The sequence below is a fragment of the Procambarus clarkii genome, chromosome 23 (assembly GCF_040958095.1).
Source record: "Procambarus clarkii isolate CNS0578487 chromosome 23, FALCON_Pclarkii_2.0, whole genome shotgun sequence".
NCBI classification, from domain to species: Eukaryota; Metazoa; Arthropoda; class Malacostraca; order Decapoda; family Cambaridae; genus Procambarus; species Procambarus clarkii.
This window is the reverse complement of record NC_091172.1, coordinates 32,871,875-32,891,021: the sequence shown is the minus strand read 5'-3', so window position 1 is coordinate 32,891,021 and position 19,147 is coordinate 32,871,875. Positions and strand designations below refer to the sequence as shown.

Below are 19,147 nucleotides of genomic sequence, written 5' to 3'. Positions count from 1 at the left end.
AGAGAGAGAGAGAGCTGATCAGTGCTGCATTATACATATTACTTTTCACTAAGTGGTAAGTGGAGAGTTTTCCATTTCAACAAGTTAATGGAAGCCGCCTCATTTCTGTTGGATTATTCTGAGCCAGTTAGGGAACACAGAATAGATACAGTCCACTATCCCAAGATGAAAATACCAGTTTCCTAGTGGCTAGTTAGTTCCTTATTTTAGGGATTCAGAAGTCAAAAACAGTATCCACATCTCTTCTTAAAAGTGGATGGAGGTGGTTTCCACAACTTCTTTTAGAGCATTTCATGTGTTGCCCACCTGTAGAGGGCGCGAGGATTTCCTTACATAGCGTCAAGTTTCGCTTCCAGTTTCCTCTAATGTCCTCTTATCTTTCCTGTCCCATTCCCTTCAGTATCTTCTGTGTAAAAATCCTATTCCCATAAGGTTCTTCTCTTCAATAGGGTTATGAGATTTAGTTCCCCCTAACCAATCCTCAGAGCTTAACTCTATTAGTTCTGGCACTATAATCATGTTGCAAGCATCTCTACTTTAACAAATTTGGATATAATCATCCATGAGGTGCACTCCCTCACTACCAGAACACTCTAAGCATTCTCCTACACTCTCCCACTACCCCAACACTCTCCCACTACCCCAACACTCTCCCACTACCCCAACACTCTCCCACTACCCCAACACTCTCCAACATTACCCAATACTCCCTCATTCCTCAAGGAGTATTCATTCTCTGTGGGCGTCTTATTACTAACAGTTCCCACGAAGTCTTGATCTGGCCTGAATAGTTCACTCTATTAACCATATGGTATTAGCCATAGGGTGGGTACCTCATGACCCCCCCCCATCCTCAGGCTGTGGTCGTCCAGGCTGACCCCCGAACCCCCCCCCCCCCCGTGTACTTCAACAATCTTGTGTAACCAGAAACGTAATATTCTCGATTTTATAATAACAATAATTATAATAGGCCTGTGTACAGTTAGGCGTAGTGTAGGTTATGTTAGGTGTTGTGAGACTGTTGGCTCATGAACGCGTGGAACAGCCTACCCGCCGAAGCTGTAAATGCCATGAGATAACTTCACTTTAACATTCCGATAGAAAAAATCGTCAGCAACAATGGGGGCCTTTAACAAGCTGCCGGCTGCCTGTCCCTAACGAGGCCACTGGGATAATAACCCTTAGGTAAGATATGTGCAAACAAGCGTTGTGGTTCGAACACATGTCATCAACGAAACACTTTTTCGAGAAGTGTTCGAACACTTCACACTCGTTTGCCAGTATGGCCAAAAATGGACGTTATTCGAAATGAAATTTGCTCAAGAAAGTGATGTACTGTCCTGTTTTCTGTTTGAGTCCTCCGGCTTACTCGGTTAGGTTAGGAGAGGAAACTTCCAATTAGCGATTTTCATGACGGTTTGAAACCTTAGGAGAACTTCCTGCCCTCCTAACATACCAGAGGACCCTTAACTTGCTGTTTTGCAAAAATAATCCAAAATTTATTTTCCATTATTTTTCATTTTCAAATTACGTCCATTTTCGGCCATACGGGCAAACGGCCAATTTCAGACGTAATTTGTAAGAGGACAAGTAGCAACCTTGAGACAGTTTAACAGGTTTCAAGGACAGAATGTATAAGAACACGGGGGGATGGGCATTTAAACAGGACCCGCCTAATATGAGAAAAAAGGCTTACAGCGGTGCTCCCTAGTTCATATGTTCTTCAGTCGTTATTATTCACAATGATATTCATTTATATTTGAAAATACGAGTTTTTTGGTTAACACAGTTGGGAAAAAAATAAATGGAGGTTTTGGAGAGGATCGAAGACTGGACCAACAAAGCGTGTGGATGACATGCCAGAAAACATCCCATACTGATGCTAACTCCACTGTGGGAGGCAGAGATCCAGAGACTCAGCATCCACGGAGACAAGAAGCTGCTCTACTAGAAAGCTTTGAGCGTGACCCCCTGCGTGTTGACTCGTGGGGAACGGTAAATCAGTCACCAGTAGTGACTCTATGTCACTATTCCCTAGACGTAAACAAACTGGTACTCTAGCATGTGTCCCACTACACCACGTTGATGCAGTCCACTCAGCTCGGAATTCACTGAGCTGAGGATTCTGAGGCGGTAAACTACACGATATTTCCTGTTTCAACAGCGACGCAGCGGGAAGGGGCGAGGGGTGGCTGCTGGCTCTACTGTCTTGCCATATATACACACTAGAGCAACCTTGCCATATATACACACTAGAGCTACCTTGCCATATATACACACTAGAACAACCTTGCCATATATACACACTAGAACAACCTTGCCATATATATTCACACTAGAGCAACCTTGCCATATATTCACACTAGAGCAACCTTGCCATATATACACACTAGAGCAACCTTGCCATATATACACACTAGAACAACCTTGCCATATATATTCACACTAGAGCAACCTTGCCATATATTCACACTAGAGCAACCTTGCCATATATTCACACTAGAGCAACCTTGCCATATATACACACTAGAGCAACCTTGCCATATATACACGGTTGATCAGACCACAAAACCTGGAGGCAAGGTCAGAGTCCGGACACTGTTGGAGGCCAGACAGCATGAGACTAGAGACACTGTTGGAGGCCAGACAGCATGAGACTAGAGACACTGTTGGAGGCCAGACAGCATGAGACTAGACACTGTTGGAGGCCAGACGGCATGAGACTAGAGACACTGTTGGAGGCCAGACAGCATGAGACTAGAGACACTGTTGGAGGCCAGACAGCATGAGACTAGAGACACTGTTGGAGGCCAGACAGCATGAGACTAGAGACACTGTTGGAGGCCAGACGGCATGAGACTAGAGACACTGTTGGAGGCCAGACAGCATGAGACTAGAGACACTGTTGGAGGCCAGACAGCATGAGACTAGAGACACTGTTGGAGGCCAGACAGCATGAGACTAGAGACACTGTTGGAGGCCAGACGGCATGAGACTAGAGACACTGTTGGAGGCCAGACGGCATGAGACTAGAGACACATGTTGGGGAGAAGGCAGAATGGGAATCAATTAAGGAAGTCATGCGGTACGAGCATGTCTCTAGGGAACGAGACCGGAACGCGTCCTGGACACGCACGGGTACCAGAGTCCCGGCTGCTCCAGCCTGGACTGAGAACTGAGGCCTGGACGTAACTTCTCTTCCCCCCTTACCCCAGTGAGTCCAGACTCTATCACTTCTACTCTAGCACTGAGCAGGTTCCCAATTGTGCCATATATGGCACTCGTAAGGTCCTGGTTGTGTCGTCTATGACACTGCTCAGGGCCACACTTCCTCCTCCTCGTCCTCCGTATCCCCTCACACCAGGCACAGGTCGTCGTTGAAAAGGTTAAATATTGATATTTTTCTCGGAATAAAACAAGCATAACATTGAGAGTAGGGAGTGAGAAGTGGAGGGGGGGGAGGGAGGGGGAGGGTGTGGGTAGAGGGAGAGGGAGAGGTAAAGGGGAGAGGGGGAGAGGTGAAGGGGGGTGGGGGGAGGGGTTGGTTTAGTGGCTAGGGCTGTAACGTCACACATTAAGGGTAATAGAACTCAAGGGCACCCAAGCATGAAGTTGGTTAGCACTCACCTGCCTCTCTCCTACCTCCCTCCACCACTCATATTCCTCTCTCCGTCCCTCACTTGCCTTCCTCACAGTTCCCTTTCCTACCCTCGTTGAGATCTCTCCCTCACCCCTCACCTGGGCCTCTCACCTCAGGCCCCTCACCTGAGGGTAGAACGATCTTAAAGCAAAAATACCCTCACTAAATTTTACATTAATTCAATCTTGCCTGACTCACAATAACCACTGTAAGAATATTCTCTGATTTTACCACACTCGCTGATATTTCGTTTACTTGAAATGTTCTCCAAATCCTTAGAAGGCATGACATAATGTTTCCAATAATTACAGTTGGAACACGAGGAATTTTGGCGTCAGAACTTGGCGATTTTGGCATGTTAACTTAGAAAGTTTGCCACCCTTGCCCTAGCTTATGTTAACATCTTGATTGGGATTTCTCCGACTTGTTAACTACCTCTTCAGTTGTTATAATTACTTTTTTTCCAAGAGTATGAATTATAGACTTATAACGGATCCCATCTATACGCTAAACTACACACTGTACTTATCATTTCATAACTGTGAACCAGGCTGTGACCCCAAGGACTGTGACCCTCAGGACTGTGACCCCAAGACTGTGACCCCAGATCTGTGACCCCCAGGACTGTGATCCCCAGGACTGTGACCCCAGAACTGTGACCCCAAGGCTGTGACCCCAAACCTGTAACCCCCCCCCCCCTCAGAATTTAGGGATTGAATAAAATTTATCAAAATCTGGAATGAGAGAGAAGAAAGGACATGACCCAGACATATAAAATACTAACAGATATTGATGAAACGAAAGATCATTTACGAAGGGCTGGAGTGTAGCGAGAGGACATGCATGGCCGCCACACACGCAAGTGAGCCAATAAGTAAGTGGAAGGAACAGGAAGAGACATCGGGGCGTCTTCCTCCATCCGGTGGTTGAGAGGTTGAGAGACATTGCAGTAGAGGTAGTAGACTCTATCTACCCCATCCACACTCGTCTACCTTGTACTCTACGCCGGTGTTACGAACCCGACTACATCATTGGTGCTTGGAGTAGCGACGTCAGCGCCATCTGTGAGTCGGCTCTCTAAACCCCCACGGGTTTGGAAGTATTATGGACAATGCCATCTGGTGGTGGTTATCTAGTACTTGCAAATGGCTAAAGATTCCTGCCTTGGTCAGCCAGAGGGGTCGTTGTGAGTGACCTCTGGTGAGGTGACGCCTCAACACCAGCGCCACCTAGTGTGTGCTACAGAGCACAATGTCAACTCTCCAGTGGGTTAGTGGTATTTCCTAGTTCACCAGTATCGGCAAGGTCATTGATGACGTTTTTGTGTCCACAGAGGTGACGTCTGGGGGCAGCGGTACTGGAGACGGCAGTTCATCTTGGGCAGTTCAGAGTCTCCCCACATGGTCCTGGAAACGACCAAGTAAGCCGCCGCCGATGAAGCAGTGTGGTAGCTGTAAGTGCTTGGGTGCTTTAGTGTTGAAAAAGATCGGCGTACCTTTGGGACTGGCTTAGGGGAGAGACTGACGACAGGGAGGTGCCTGTTGAGTAGTGCTGCCAGCTGGTCGCTAGAGACTGCTGCCAGGGGATCGCTAGAGACTGCTGCCAGGGGATCGCTAGAGACTGCTGCCAGGGGATCGCTAGAGACTGCTGCCAGGGGATCGCTAGAGACTGCTGCCAGGGGATCGCTAGAGACTGCTGCCAGGGGATCGCTAGAGACTGCTGCCAGGGGATCGCTAGAGACTGCTGCCAGGGGATCGCAAGAGACTGCTGCCAGGGGATCGCAAGAGACTGCTGCCAGGGGATCGCAAGAGACTGCTGCCAGGGGATCGCAAGAGACTGCTGCCAGGGGATCGCAAGAGACTGCTGCCAGGGGATCGCAAGAGACTGCTGCCAGGGGATCGCAAGAGACTGCTGCCAGGGGATCGCTAGAGACTGCTGCCAGGGGATCGCTAGAGACTGCTGCCAGGGGATCGCTAGAGACTGCTGCCAGGGGATCGCTACCCCTGTATTGTGACCCCACTCAGCGTGTGGCTGAGGTCCTCTGCCAGCGAGTAGCTGGAGAGTGGTCGTGGGGGTACAGGCACCTCATGACACTGTCAGTGGGCTGGCCCACGTACAGGTGAACTACCCGGTGTTCTTCCCAGTAAGGTTGGAGACGCTACTGGACAGTGAAGAAATACTGGCGATTGATGAACTCTGCACGTGAACACGCTTGATATCCTGAGCGAAAGGATTGTATATAAGTGTAGAAATAGCTCATCTGTATATATATATATATATATATATATATATATATATATATATATATATATATAATTAACGGTGGTGGAAAGATATATAATACATTAACGAAAGGAACAGTGATTTGTTCTTCCCTCCCCTTTATATTACACTACATAGCCACTTTCTTGAAAGCGTACTACAGACTCGGGGTCGGATACGACACACAGGTTCCTCCAACTAGAACCCTGTTACTGGTCCTCAGTGGCCTTAACACCCGGCCACACTCTTCTACCTTGTACTCTACACCAGAGCTCTACAACACTGAACTTTATGTTCGCGCATTGTCCCTCACCACCACCACCATCATCATCACTATCACCACCACCATCACCACCACCACCATCATCACCAACATCACCACCATCACCACCACCATCACCACCATCACCACCACCTCTCGACAGCCACTACGGAAAAAATTACAATCGAACTCCAGCAATTTAAAGTAATCGAACACTGACAATTATGTTAATTACAGGTGAGCGGGCGCCAGGCTGAGGTACGCTGCCTCACCTGCTGATCCTCAGCCCTTACCTGAGGTGTTTACCCACACCGCGCCCGCCCGCGCGCACTCTCGCCTGAAAGTTGAATTCTTAAGCGACAATTCATTAGAAAATTCCTTCATCGTTACCACCATTACGAGATTATATTTGCGAAGCATTTGGTATAAATATCTCCCAAACTAGTATAAATTCTTGCCCAACTGTCAATTACAATTATGGTAGTTATGGGTAACAATCATTTAGGGTTAACGACCTCGTCAACTGACCATGTGTTCTGTCGTACAATAATAACAACACATCTTCCTGTTCACATAGTAGTTTTGGTAACTGTGTGCATCATAGTACAAAGATTGACGTGCTGAGCAATTAGATAGTAGAATTTTGTACTATTGACTTTTACAGACGGAAAAAATGAAGCTAAAAAACTAACTTAAATATTCCTAGGCCTAGTAAGCAACCAACACCGAAGGAGTTTGATATAACCAGAGATGAAGTAAGAAAGCATTTGCTGGAACTGACAGTGACAAAGGCTGTTGGACCAGAAAGAATGCCACCATGGACTCTGCAAGAGGGAGCAGAGGTACTATGGTTGCTACTTTCTTTGGTGTATAATTGGTCGAAACAAGAGATCTAACAAAACGTTTGGAAGACAACTGTGTAGTCCCAGTTTACAAGAAGGAAGACAGACAGGGAACACTGAACTACAGGCCAGCGTTCCTAACTTGCATGCCGTGCAAGGTGATGGAGAAGATTGTGAGGAAGTAACTAGTGTCACATATGGCGAGCAGGGATTTTGTAACACCACCAGTACGGGTTCAGGCATGACAAATCTTGCCCCACAGGTATAATAGAATTCTATCACCAAACGAAAAAATTAGACAAGAAAGACATATAAGGATCACCTTTGTATATTTTAGGACTAGCAGTACCCGGCCACGCGTTGCTGTGGCTCAAAACGCATTTGCGTTGCTGAGTCACAGCAACCTTCCCTGTCCTCCAGTCCTCCCCCACCATTACCCCCTCACTCGTCTCCTCGGCCTCCCAACCATTCCCCACTCTACCATCCCCCCTTCCCACCATGCCCCACTACCCTGTCCCTTTATCCTCTCCACCATTCTCCATTCCCCCCTCGTCCAAACGATCCCAAACCCCCCCCCCCCTGTCCCCTCGTCCTTCCACACCATTACCCCGTCCCTCATCCTTCCTGCCATCTCACTTCCGTCCCCTCGTCCTCCCCACCATTCCCCACTCCCTCGTCCGATGCCTTCCCAAATGGTCTGACGTTCCCATCAGAAAATTGGGAACATCAAGTGATCTGATGTTCCCATCACTGAAATATAAGAAAAACAGTTAAAAAATGAAATGAAAATGTGAAAAAAAATAAACTATACTCACGAAATGAACGGTATGGTAAACAACACAGCTCAATTCCAACACAATTCACACAAAATAATTAAATCAAAATGAAAATAAGTCAAAATCTATGAAAATTCAATTTATCAATGCAATCAGAAACATTGAAATGGAATTGTAACATTTAATATAGCATGTGTGTTACTCTTACATGCAACAGATGGCGCTGTTTGTCAAGAAAAGCCTAGTTCTACCTGTCACAGGTGTGGCATCTATACTTATACTTATGAAATGAACGGTATGGTAAACAACACAGCTCAATTCCAGCACAATGTCACTCAAAATAAAACAATAACAAATAAAATAAATCAATCTATGAAAATAAAATTCATCAATACAATCGGAAACATTGAAATGGAATTCGTGACATATTTAGTATAGCGTGCATGTTGCTATTATGTGCAACAGATGGCGCTGTTTGTCAAAAACGCATGTTTTTACCTGTCACAGGAGTGGCATCTATATAGTAGGTATATAAAAAGACGCGCCTATTTGAATGCAACGTTGTGTAAAAATTTCAAAGCAAAGCAATAGAAAAAGCATTTTTTTTTACTGTCACAGACGTGACATCTATATAGTATGTATATTAAAACCTGGCCGGATGCGAATGGAACATTGTGTGAAAATTTCAAAGCAATCGGTGAAGAACTTTTGGAGATTAGCGGTTATGAACAAACGAACATTTCCAGTTTTATTGATATAGATTGTTATAAGGTACTGTGACAAAGCCTTTCTAAGAGGCGGGTGCATGAGAGTAGTGACAGGGAAGGTACTCGAGTGGAAACAGAGTACCAGAGCAACACAAGATAGTGAGTGAAGAGTGAGATCTCAGAGTGGCGAGGCGTCACAAGCGGAGTCCCACAGGGTGCACTTCTCGGACTTGCCCTGTTTCTCATAAATGTAAATGATAGTACCGAGGGAATAAGACTCATTCCTCTCAATATTTGCTGATGATGCACAAATTATGAGAAAGATTAAGACAGAGGAAGTTAGCATGAGACTATAAGATGACCTGGACAAATTGAATGAATGGTCCAACAATTGGTTACTTAAGTTTACCTCAGGTGCAGAGCATTGAAACTAGGTGTAGAGAGCAGGAGGCCGGACACAAGGTACCAATTTAGAGATGAAATACTTCACAAAAATGACAGAGAAAGATCTAGGTTTTTGTATCACACCAAACCTGTGTCCTGAAGTTCCCGTCAAAAGAATGTCATCAGCGGCGTATAATGCTTTCAACCTGAGTAAGGAATCATTTAGAACCTTGTATACCACGTATGTCAGACCAATCTTGGAGTGTGCAGCTCCAGCGGTTAATCCATATCTCATCAAGAACATGATAAAACTAGAGAAGGTTCAAAGGTATGACACCAGACTAGTCCCAAAACTGAGAGGTATGAGTTATGAGGAAAGGCTACAGAAATTAAACCTCACGTCACTGAAAGATAGAAGAGTTAAGGAAGACATGATTACCACATACAAAATTATTAGGGGAATTGATATGGTAGATAAAGACAGGCTATTTAACACAGGTGGTACATGCACAAGGAGACACATGTAGAGACTAAGTACCCAAATGAGTGAATGACTAAGTACCCAGACATTTTACAAAGGGAAGAGAGCTATCAGGAGAAAGAACCAAGCCATTACGACTATATAGCACTGGGAAGGGATCAGCATAAGGATTTGGGATGGGACAGGGAGAAAGGAATGGTTCCCGACTACTTGGACGGTCGGGGATTGAACACCGACCTGCAAGAGCGAGACCGTCGCTCTACCGTCCAGCCCAAGTGGTTGGAGAGACTTTAAAAATAACTTTTTCAGTGTCAGAATAGTTAGCAAATGGAATGCATCAGGAAGTAATGTGGTGGAGGCTGACTCAACACTCAGTATAAAATGAGGATATGATAGAATGTACGAATTGATTGACAGTTGAGAGGCGCGACCAAAATCTGAACGTCAACCCACGCAAGTGAACTAGACAAGTACACATACACACACGCACATACCAATATGTATCTATAGTCTAGACTCTGCCACACACACTGATGAATACCACCACTGACACACACACACTGATGAATACCACCACTGACACACACACAACAAGATATTATGAAGACTTGAACACAAAATTACGAAACATATTGCACTGAAACCTATTTCAAGTTGCACTTGCTTAAATATGCAATATGGAAACACAGGCGCGGCGAGCCTCGCTACTTTAAACACAGCTGGTGCCTCCGACCCGCCGCCGGCTCAGCGTGAAGCAGTGTTGCTCCCTGAGGACCTTGTCACGCTCAAGGGCCGCCCTTGAGGGTCGGGGGGGGGGGGGAGGCGTGAGTCAGCACCCCTCACGGCCGGGAGGGGGGATGGGGGGGGAGGGGGCAGCAACAGATCAACACTCAGACAGAGCCGTAGGGAGAGTGTGGGGGGGGGGGAAATAGGGAGCTGTGGATCAGTATTCCCTCACAATGGGGAAGGGGGGGGGGAGGTCAACACTGACCTGTGGTTCATCAAAATACCATCAGCTAGTCTTCTCGTGTCCTTCTCGCTCTCACAGGTCAAAGGTCACACAGTGTAGGCCTGGGCTGACAGCCACTCAGGGACTGGCACCCTCATGTGGCCGTAAGGGTCGTGCCAGGGGATGGTTACAGTAGGGGGGGGTGAGGAGAGTGTGGGGGGGAGAACAAGGGGGGGGGGAGTGAGAGGGGGAGATCTGGACATACAAGATAATGCAACAATCACTCGTAACAAAATTATTAGTAAAAATAACAGACAAGTTTCACATCCAAACTCGCTACAGAAAGTCAATCAGTTAATTACAAAATGGGCTCAGGTCTCCAGCTTTGGAATGTTACCAGCTAGCACGAGGGGGAAATTGCAGGCGAGGTCCACAGACAGAAATACTCTCATTAACTTCATGTTGAACAAGCAACATGATGAATGTGATGTTCCATATATAGAGTATAAATTGGTTGCAGTCCTCTCCAGGGGGGGCAGTAATACTGCTGCTGGTGAGGACGGTCTCCAGGGGGGCAGTAGCACTGCTGCTGGTGAGGACAGTCTCCAGGGGCAGTAGCACTGCTGGTGAGGGCGGTCTCCAGGGACAGTAGCACTGCTGCTGGTGAGGACAGTCTCCAGGGGCAGTAGCACTGCTGGTGAGGGCGGTCTCCAGGGACAGTAGCACTGCCAGTATCATGGACCAGCAGTCTTACTGTACCTGTACCAAAGCCTGGCCAACCTGATGCTTTTCGTCCCATCTCACTGACCAGTTGCAGGTGTAAAACCTTTGAGAGAATGGTGCTTAATATTGTGAGTCATCGCCTGCACACGGTGCTTAATATTGTGAGTCATCGCCTGCACACGGTGCTTAATATTGTGAGTCATCGCCTGCACACGGTGCTTAATATTGTGAGTCATCGCCTGCACACGGTGCTTAATATTGTGAGTCATCGCCTGCACACGGTGCTTAATATTGTGAGTCATCGCCTGCACATGGTGCTTAATATTGTGAGTCATCGCCTGCACACGGTGCTTAATATTGTGAGTCATCGCCTGCACACGGTGCTTAATATTGTGAGTCATCGCCTGCACATGGTGCTTAATATTGTGAGTCATCGCCTGCACACGGTGCTTAATATTGTGAGTCATCGCCTGCACATGGTGCTTAATATTGTGAGTCATCGCCTGCACATGGTGCTTAATATTGTGAGTCATCGCCTGCACATGGTGCTTAATATTGTGAGTCATCGCCTGCACATGGTGCTTAATATTGTGAGTCATCGCCTGCACACGGTGCTTAATATTGTGAGTCATCGCCTGCACATGGTGCTTAATAGATTATTGTATAGAGTTAAAGAGCACATGTCACCTGACATCAATGGTTTCACACATGGTAAAAGTGTACACAACTGTATCACAACCTTCTTCACTGTTCATGGAGATAGAAAGCACAATTACACAATATTTCTTGATTTAAAAAATGCCTTTGATATTGCTAATAGGGAAGTAATTATGTATGTATTAGCAAGAATGGATATAGGCGGACAATTATTACACTGGATACGAGGCTATCTTACCAACCGGAAGTCCTCTGCACTGTTCCAAGACTACAAGAGTGAAACTAAAGTAATGCAACTAGGCACCCCACAAGGGGGAGTACTTAATCCTACCTTGTTTAATGTTGTAAATAGTGCCTTACTAAAATCAATCCCAACTAGTCCGGCAAACATCACTATCAGCTATGCAGATGACATCCTTGTGCATACTAAAACCCACCGCGAAATGCAAACAGTCTTAAATTGTATACATACAGCTTGTGAGAGCCTTGGTCTTGTAATCAACGCTACTAAAACTAAGGTATTTAACAGACAAATTGGCAATCGCAAAAGTGAACCACGAAAACTAATGATAGATAACATAACAATAGACTATGTCTCTTCTTTCAAATACCTTGGTGTCCCTTTCCCTTGTACCTCAACTGCAGTCAATGGAGACAGACTCACTCAACAATGAAGACAGACAGACTCAAGGCTCTCAGAACTGTAGTGGGGTACAGCCCTAAATACGGTGTAATATTAGAATAGCAAAAATGATGTACTTAGCATATATATAAGGTCTCTGATAGACTATCATACACCAGCTTTGGTCCTGCAAAATGGCAAAGTATTGATAAAATGGAAAAAAATGCAAAATGAAGCACTCAGAATTATACTTGGCTGTCCTATAACTACCAAAGTTCTCAATATGCAGAAACAATTAAATATAGCCAGCATTCGAAATATAATATTTGAAACCAATCTTGTGATAGGACTAAAGCTTCTGCGTGATAACAAAAACAACATTGTGTCAGTTGAACTGTTAGAACACATATGTAATGGAACAAGTGAGTCTAAATGGATTCAAAGAACAGCCACCTATATTAAAATGATGGGACTGCACGATGTTTGTACAGATGAAAGAGTACAGCACTTCCTTCCACCCTGGTAGATAGTACATTTTGACGTCCTGACCCCTGCATACCCCACCAAGAAACTAATCACAAACAACCCTCATGCTCAGCCTTGCTGCTAAATTAAGCATCCATAGAACACATTCACAATATACAAACTGAAAACAACATCGGACTAACCATATACACTGACGGATCACTCAATACAGCTACAGGGAGGGCAGGAAGTGCTGTCATTGCTCATCAGCCAGATGACTCAAATGAATATAAGAGTAACTGGGCATCCACAATACAAGCCGAGTTGGTAGCAATACTGGTAGCACTCGAAACTATTGACAACACTGAAGAAGACATCTTAATTATTTCCGACTCCCTTTCCTCACTACGAGCAATAAACAGTTTGCAATCAATCATAACATGCTTCTCTCCGAAACTAGACATAGATATATAGGCATAATTAATAACGGGGTAAATATCAAAATGTTGTAGATTCCTTCTCACATTGACCTGCAGGAACATAATAAAGTTGACGCCCTTGATAAGGCTGCAGTAAATAAAGACAGTGTTAAACTGAATCGGAACGGAGTTATCAAATAGGTCGCTTAAAAGTGTCATTAGACGAGAGCTCTTGGATGATTTTGAAGGAAGCAGAACTGTGCAAACTGGAACTAACAGGTCCATTGTTTATCACAGTGAAATGTGATAAACGTTTTACTTGACATTTTGTCAAGTAAAACATGTGTATGGGGCAAGTAACAAAGTCAACAGACTAACAGATGTTATCACAGCTCGTATATAACTTGGCTACAAGTATCTCTGGCAGTTGGGGTTGTATAGGGATCTAGATGAAGTAAAGTGTAAAGTGTGTGGATAAAGACAGGGACACACACTCCAACACTATATCTTCGACTGTAGTAAAATTGAGCCATTTAGAGATAAACATAAACTCACGCTGTTTGAAATGGCAAACCATCTTATTACTAAGGATAAAATAACTGAAATCCTTGTAATGTATCTATATTTCGCTTCCAGTAGATAAACGACATATGAGATTAAGAACAAGTAGTTTACTGTGAAGACTTACTGTAAATATATAGTTCTTGAAATAGAACATTCTGTGTAACTAGCTGACATTGTAAATATAAGGTGTGAAGGATAGATTAAATTGTTTGTGTGATAATCTAAGATGAAGTCTGATAAAGACCTTTTGTACCTTCTGTAATGCTTTTTGCGCTACCGCTCACAGGATGGGTATGGGGCGCACAATAAACTAGCCGCCTCTGGTGGCAAAAATCAAATCACTCCCGAGAAAAAATCCTTTTCAGTGACCAGAAGCTCTTCCCCCGGGGCGAGCTTGGTGACAATTTAACGCTGTCACCCGTTTTTTTTATTATTTTATTATGCACCCCATACCCATCCCGTGGGCGGTGGTGTAAAGGGTTACAGAGGTACATAATCGGTTCAGGAACTGAACCCTCTAGTTCGTTTAGCTAAGCAAATAACAATCTTTTGACGCTAGTTACACAATTATTAATGTTATATATACATGTATACATACTCATACATACATGTACATATACATACCTATACATATATACATACACATACATATTTAATCACCCACACAAATACACACATCAATAATCTTTTGTGTCACAAGTGATTCAACAAGAGGCTCACAACAGTCACTATACAATTCACTTTACATCTATGGTGAGTCACACAGTTACTAGTCTTGCTCCACACCCACCCAACTGGGCGGCAGCTTTGCAGTCATGTGCTCCACACCCACCCAACTGGGCGGCAGCTTTACAGTTATGTGCTCCACACCCACCCAACTGGGCGGCAGCTTTACAGTTATGTGCTCCACACCCACCCAACTGGGCGGCAGCTTTACAGTCATGTGCTCCACACCCACCCAACTGGGCGGCAGCTTTACAGTCATGTGCTCCACACCCACCCAACTGGGCGGCAGCTTTGCAGTCATGTGCTCCACACCCACCCAACTGGGCGGCAGCTTTACAGTCATGTGCTCCACACCCACCCAACTGGGCGGCAGCTTTACAGTCATGTGCTTCACACCCACCCAACTGGGCGGCAGCTTTACAGTGATGTGCTCCACACCCACCCAACTGGGCGGCAGCTTTACAGTCATGTGCTCCACACCCACCCAACTGGGCGGCAGCTTTACAGTCATGTGCTCCACACCCACCCAACTGGGCGGCAGCTTTACAGTCATGTGCATGCATAACTTACAGTAAGCAAATTTTGGATACTTCGCTAAAATTTCGGGCAGCACATCATTATGAATGAAGTACTTACACATTTCTTGGACACTATTGATGGTGTTATCTCTAAATTCCGCGAATTTTTCATATTCCCTTATATAATGATGCGAATAGTTCTGCTGACAGAGTTTACATTTAGTCAAATCTACATCAGCAGATGTTACAAACTGCCAGAGGTACTTGTAGCCGAGCCTAAGCCTAGCAGTGGTAACATCTAGAAGTCTGCTAACATTATTGGATGACCCATAGACGTGCGGTTCTTCCTGCATAATAGAATGATGATAGATGGAGGAACTGGTGTGAATTTCACTTTGCCTCAAGTCTAGAGATTTTGTTGATGTTCCCGGAATATTGCTGCCCTCAGGCTGCTCAAAGGCAGTCCAAGTTGGTAATCAATTCCCTCTTTACGAGCAAAAATTTTTGTTATTGTTGTTTAAGATTCGCTACTTGGAACAAAAAAGTTCCAAGTAGCACGGGCTATGGTGAGCCCGTACTGGGCTTACCTGGCACAGGAGCGGGGCAAGTAGCACGGGCTATGGTGAGCCCGTAGTGGACTTACCTGGCGCAGGAGCGGGGCAAGTAGCACGGGCTATGGTGAGCCCGTAGTGGACTTACCTGGCGCAGGAGGAGGGCTGTAACTTGCAACCAGGTGGCCACCCCTCAGCCCGGGGATATAAAGGAGATGCCTCCACCCTCTCGCGGACACCAGGCGGTATATGTATATATATATGTGTGTGTATTTGTATATAGCATATGTGGAAATGGATTAATTTATTTAGAATAACATTTCACCTTTGTAAACGCATTAATGACACTATGTAGAAAGACACCTCGAACACTGTTATGTAGGACAGACGTAAATCTCTGTATTTATGTATGTAGGTTAGCTAAGCATTTTAAAACCACTACAATCACCGTCTGTGGTTGATTGTTGAATAAATCACTGAACTGTGTTAACACATCTCTCACCCTGTCCATGGAGGACAGAAGAAAATGTATATATGCTGGTTAGCATTGTAAATGTATGGCCACGTCTGTGGTAGAAAAAGAAAAGAAAAGAAAAAAACAGAAGGACGCCAGGCTCACACGCATGCACGCATGCACGCACGCACGCACATTCACACACACACACTGAATCTACACCCTGGACAAGACGTAGCTAGATGGAACTACGCCCTGGACAAGACGTAGCTAGATGGAACTACGCCCTGGACAAGACGTAGCTAGATGGAGCTACACCCTGGACAAGACGTAGCTAGATGGAGCTACACCCTGGACAAGACGTAGCTAGATGGAACTACGCCCTGGACAAGACGTAGCTAGATGGAACTACGCCCTGGACAAGACGTAGCTAGATGGAACTACGCCCTGGACAAGACTTAGCTAGAGGGAACTACACCCTGGACAAGACGTAGCTAGATGGAGCTACACCCTGGACAAGACGTAGCTAGATGGAGCTACACCCTGGACAAGACGTAGCTAGAGGGAACTACACCCTGGACAAGACGTAGCTAGATGGAGCTACACCCTGGACAAGACGTAGCTAGAGGGAACTACGCCCTGGACAAGACGTAGCTAGATGGAGCTACACCCTGGACAAGACGTAGCTAGAGGGAACTACGCCCTGGACAAGACGTAGCTAGATGGAGCTACACCCTGGACAAGACGTAGCTAGAGGGAACTACGCCCTGGACAAGACGTAGCTAGATGGAGCTACACCCTGGACAAGACGTAGCTAGAGGGAACTACGCCCTGGACAAGACGTAGCTAGATGGAAAAAAGAGAATCTTTTCTCGTATTTTTTTAAGGAGAACAAGCGACGTTCTTTATAAAACACAGAAACAAACGTTTGAAAAGCAACTTTAACCAACGTTTGAATTGTATTTATTTACAATTCGTGATTTTTGTGGCGTTTTTCAGACTTAACATATTCATCAGTAGCTTAAAATCTTTCAACTGTAACACAAACTGTGTTGAGTAACTTGGAAGCCAAATATAAATAGGGTCATATTATTAATCAGTTTTAAATAAGTTCTAAAAATTAACAGTAAAAAAACAACAAAATTTTAAAACAACAAACATTCTAAAACCCCAAAAGTTCTAAAAAATAGTAAAGGGTCTAAAAACAATAGAGTTCTAACAAATAGTAGAAGATTTAAAAACAACGAACGTTTTACAAAAAAAGTTCATACAAATAACAAACTGGGATTGAAGCACCAAGACCAGTTGAGGCATCACACACCAGTAAGATGACACGAGGCACCAAGACCAGTTGAGGCATCACACACCAGTAAGATGACACGAGGCACCAAGACCAGTTGAGGCATCACACACCAGTAAGATGACACGAGGCACCAAGACCAGTTGAGGCATCACACACCAGTAAGATGACACGAGGCACCAAGACCAGTTGAGGCATCACACACCAGTAAGATGACACGAGGCACTAAGACCAGTTGAGGCATCACACACCAGTAAGATGACACGAGGCACCAAGACCAGTTGAGGCATCACACACCAGTAAGATGACACGAGGCACCAAGACCAGTTGAGGCATCACACACCAGTAAGATGACACGAGGCACCAAGACCAGTTGAGGCATCACACACCAGTAAGATGACACGAGGCACCAAGACCAGTTGAGGCATCACACACCAGTAAGAAGACACGAGGCACCAAGACCAGTTGAGGCATCACACACCAGTAAGAAGACACGAGGCACCTAGACCAGTTGAGGCATCACACACCAGTAAGAAGACACGAGGCACCAAGACCAGTTGAGGCATCACACACCAGTAAGAAGACACGAGGCACCTAGACCAGTTGAGGCATCACACACCAGTAAGATGACACGAGGCACCAAGACCAGTTGAGGCATCACACACCAGTAAGAAGACACGAGGCACCAAGACCAGTTGAGGCATCACACACCAGTAAGAAGACACGAGGCACCAAGACCAGTTGAGGCATCACACACCAGTAAGAAGACACGAGGCACCAAGACCAGTTGAGGCATCACACACCAGTAAGAAGACACGAGGCACCAAGACCAGTTGAGGCATCACACACCAGTAAGATGACACGAGGCACCAAGACCAGTTGAGGCATCACACACCAGTAAGAAGACACGAGGCACCAAGACCAGTTGAGGCATCATACACCAGTATGATGACACGAGGCACCAAGACCAGTTGAGGCATCACACACCAGTAAGAAGACACGAGGCACCAAGACCAGTTGAGGCATCACACACCAGTAAGAAGACACGAGGGACCAAGACCAGTTGAGGCATCACACACCAGTAAGAAGACACGAGGCACCAAGACCAGTTGAGGCATCACACACCAGTAAGATGACACGAGGCACCAATACCAGTTGAGGCATCACACACCAGTAAGAAGACACGAGGCACCAAGACCAGTTGAGGCATCACACACCAGTAAGATGACACGAGGCACCAAGACCAGTTGAGGCATCACACACCAGTAAGAAGACACGAGGCACCAAGACCAGTTGAGGCATCACACACCAGTAAGAAGACACGAGGCACCTAGACCAGTTGAGGCATCACACACCAGTAAGATGACACAGACACGACCCCTGGAGCTGCCCCAGCTGGGAGCGTCACCCCCTCACAGGGAAACGTTGCCAGCCGTCAATATAATAACAATAACATTAACTCACGTGTGGGACGCTGGAGGCGACCAGGACGAGGCGGCCTTGGTGACGATGTTAGGGTGAGGCCTAGGCCTAGGGTGAGGCCTAGGGTGAGGCCCAGGGTGAGGCCTAGGGTGAGGCCCAGGGTGAGGCTTAGGGTGAGGCCCAGGGTGAGGCCTAGGTAGTGTGAAGCCTAGACTAGAGTGAGGGGATTATCAAGAAGAGAAGGCTAGAGTGAGGATTAGGGTGAAAATATTATAGTGTGACTGCTAGGGACGGAAGAGTCCCTGGGCCATGAGTGCGTCTGTGAAAAGGGCTTAAAATGAAATAATTATAATGAAAGGGCTAAGATGAGAGAGAGAGAGCAAAGGTGAAAAGATAAGGGCTAAGGTATGAGGGGGGGGGGGC

The 19,147-nt window shown here is 45.8% G+C and overlaps 1 protein-coding gene across 1 annotated transcript in view; it reads right to left on the bottom strand.

The window, feature by feature from the left end:
* LOC123763991 (soluble guanylate cyclase 89Db) overlaps positions 1–19,147 on the bottom strand; it is a gene marked incomplete in the record, with an annotated part of 75,741 nt that overhangs the window by 56,165 nt on the left and 429 nt on the right. Inside the window, 1 exon segment of the mRNA XM_069330125.1 lies at positions 18,767–19,147. This exon segment is cut by the window's right edge and continues 429 nt beyond it.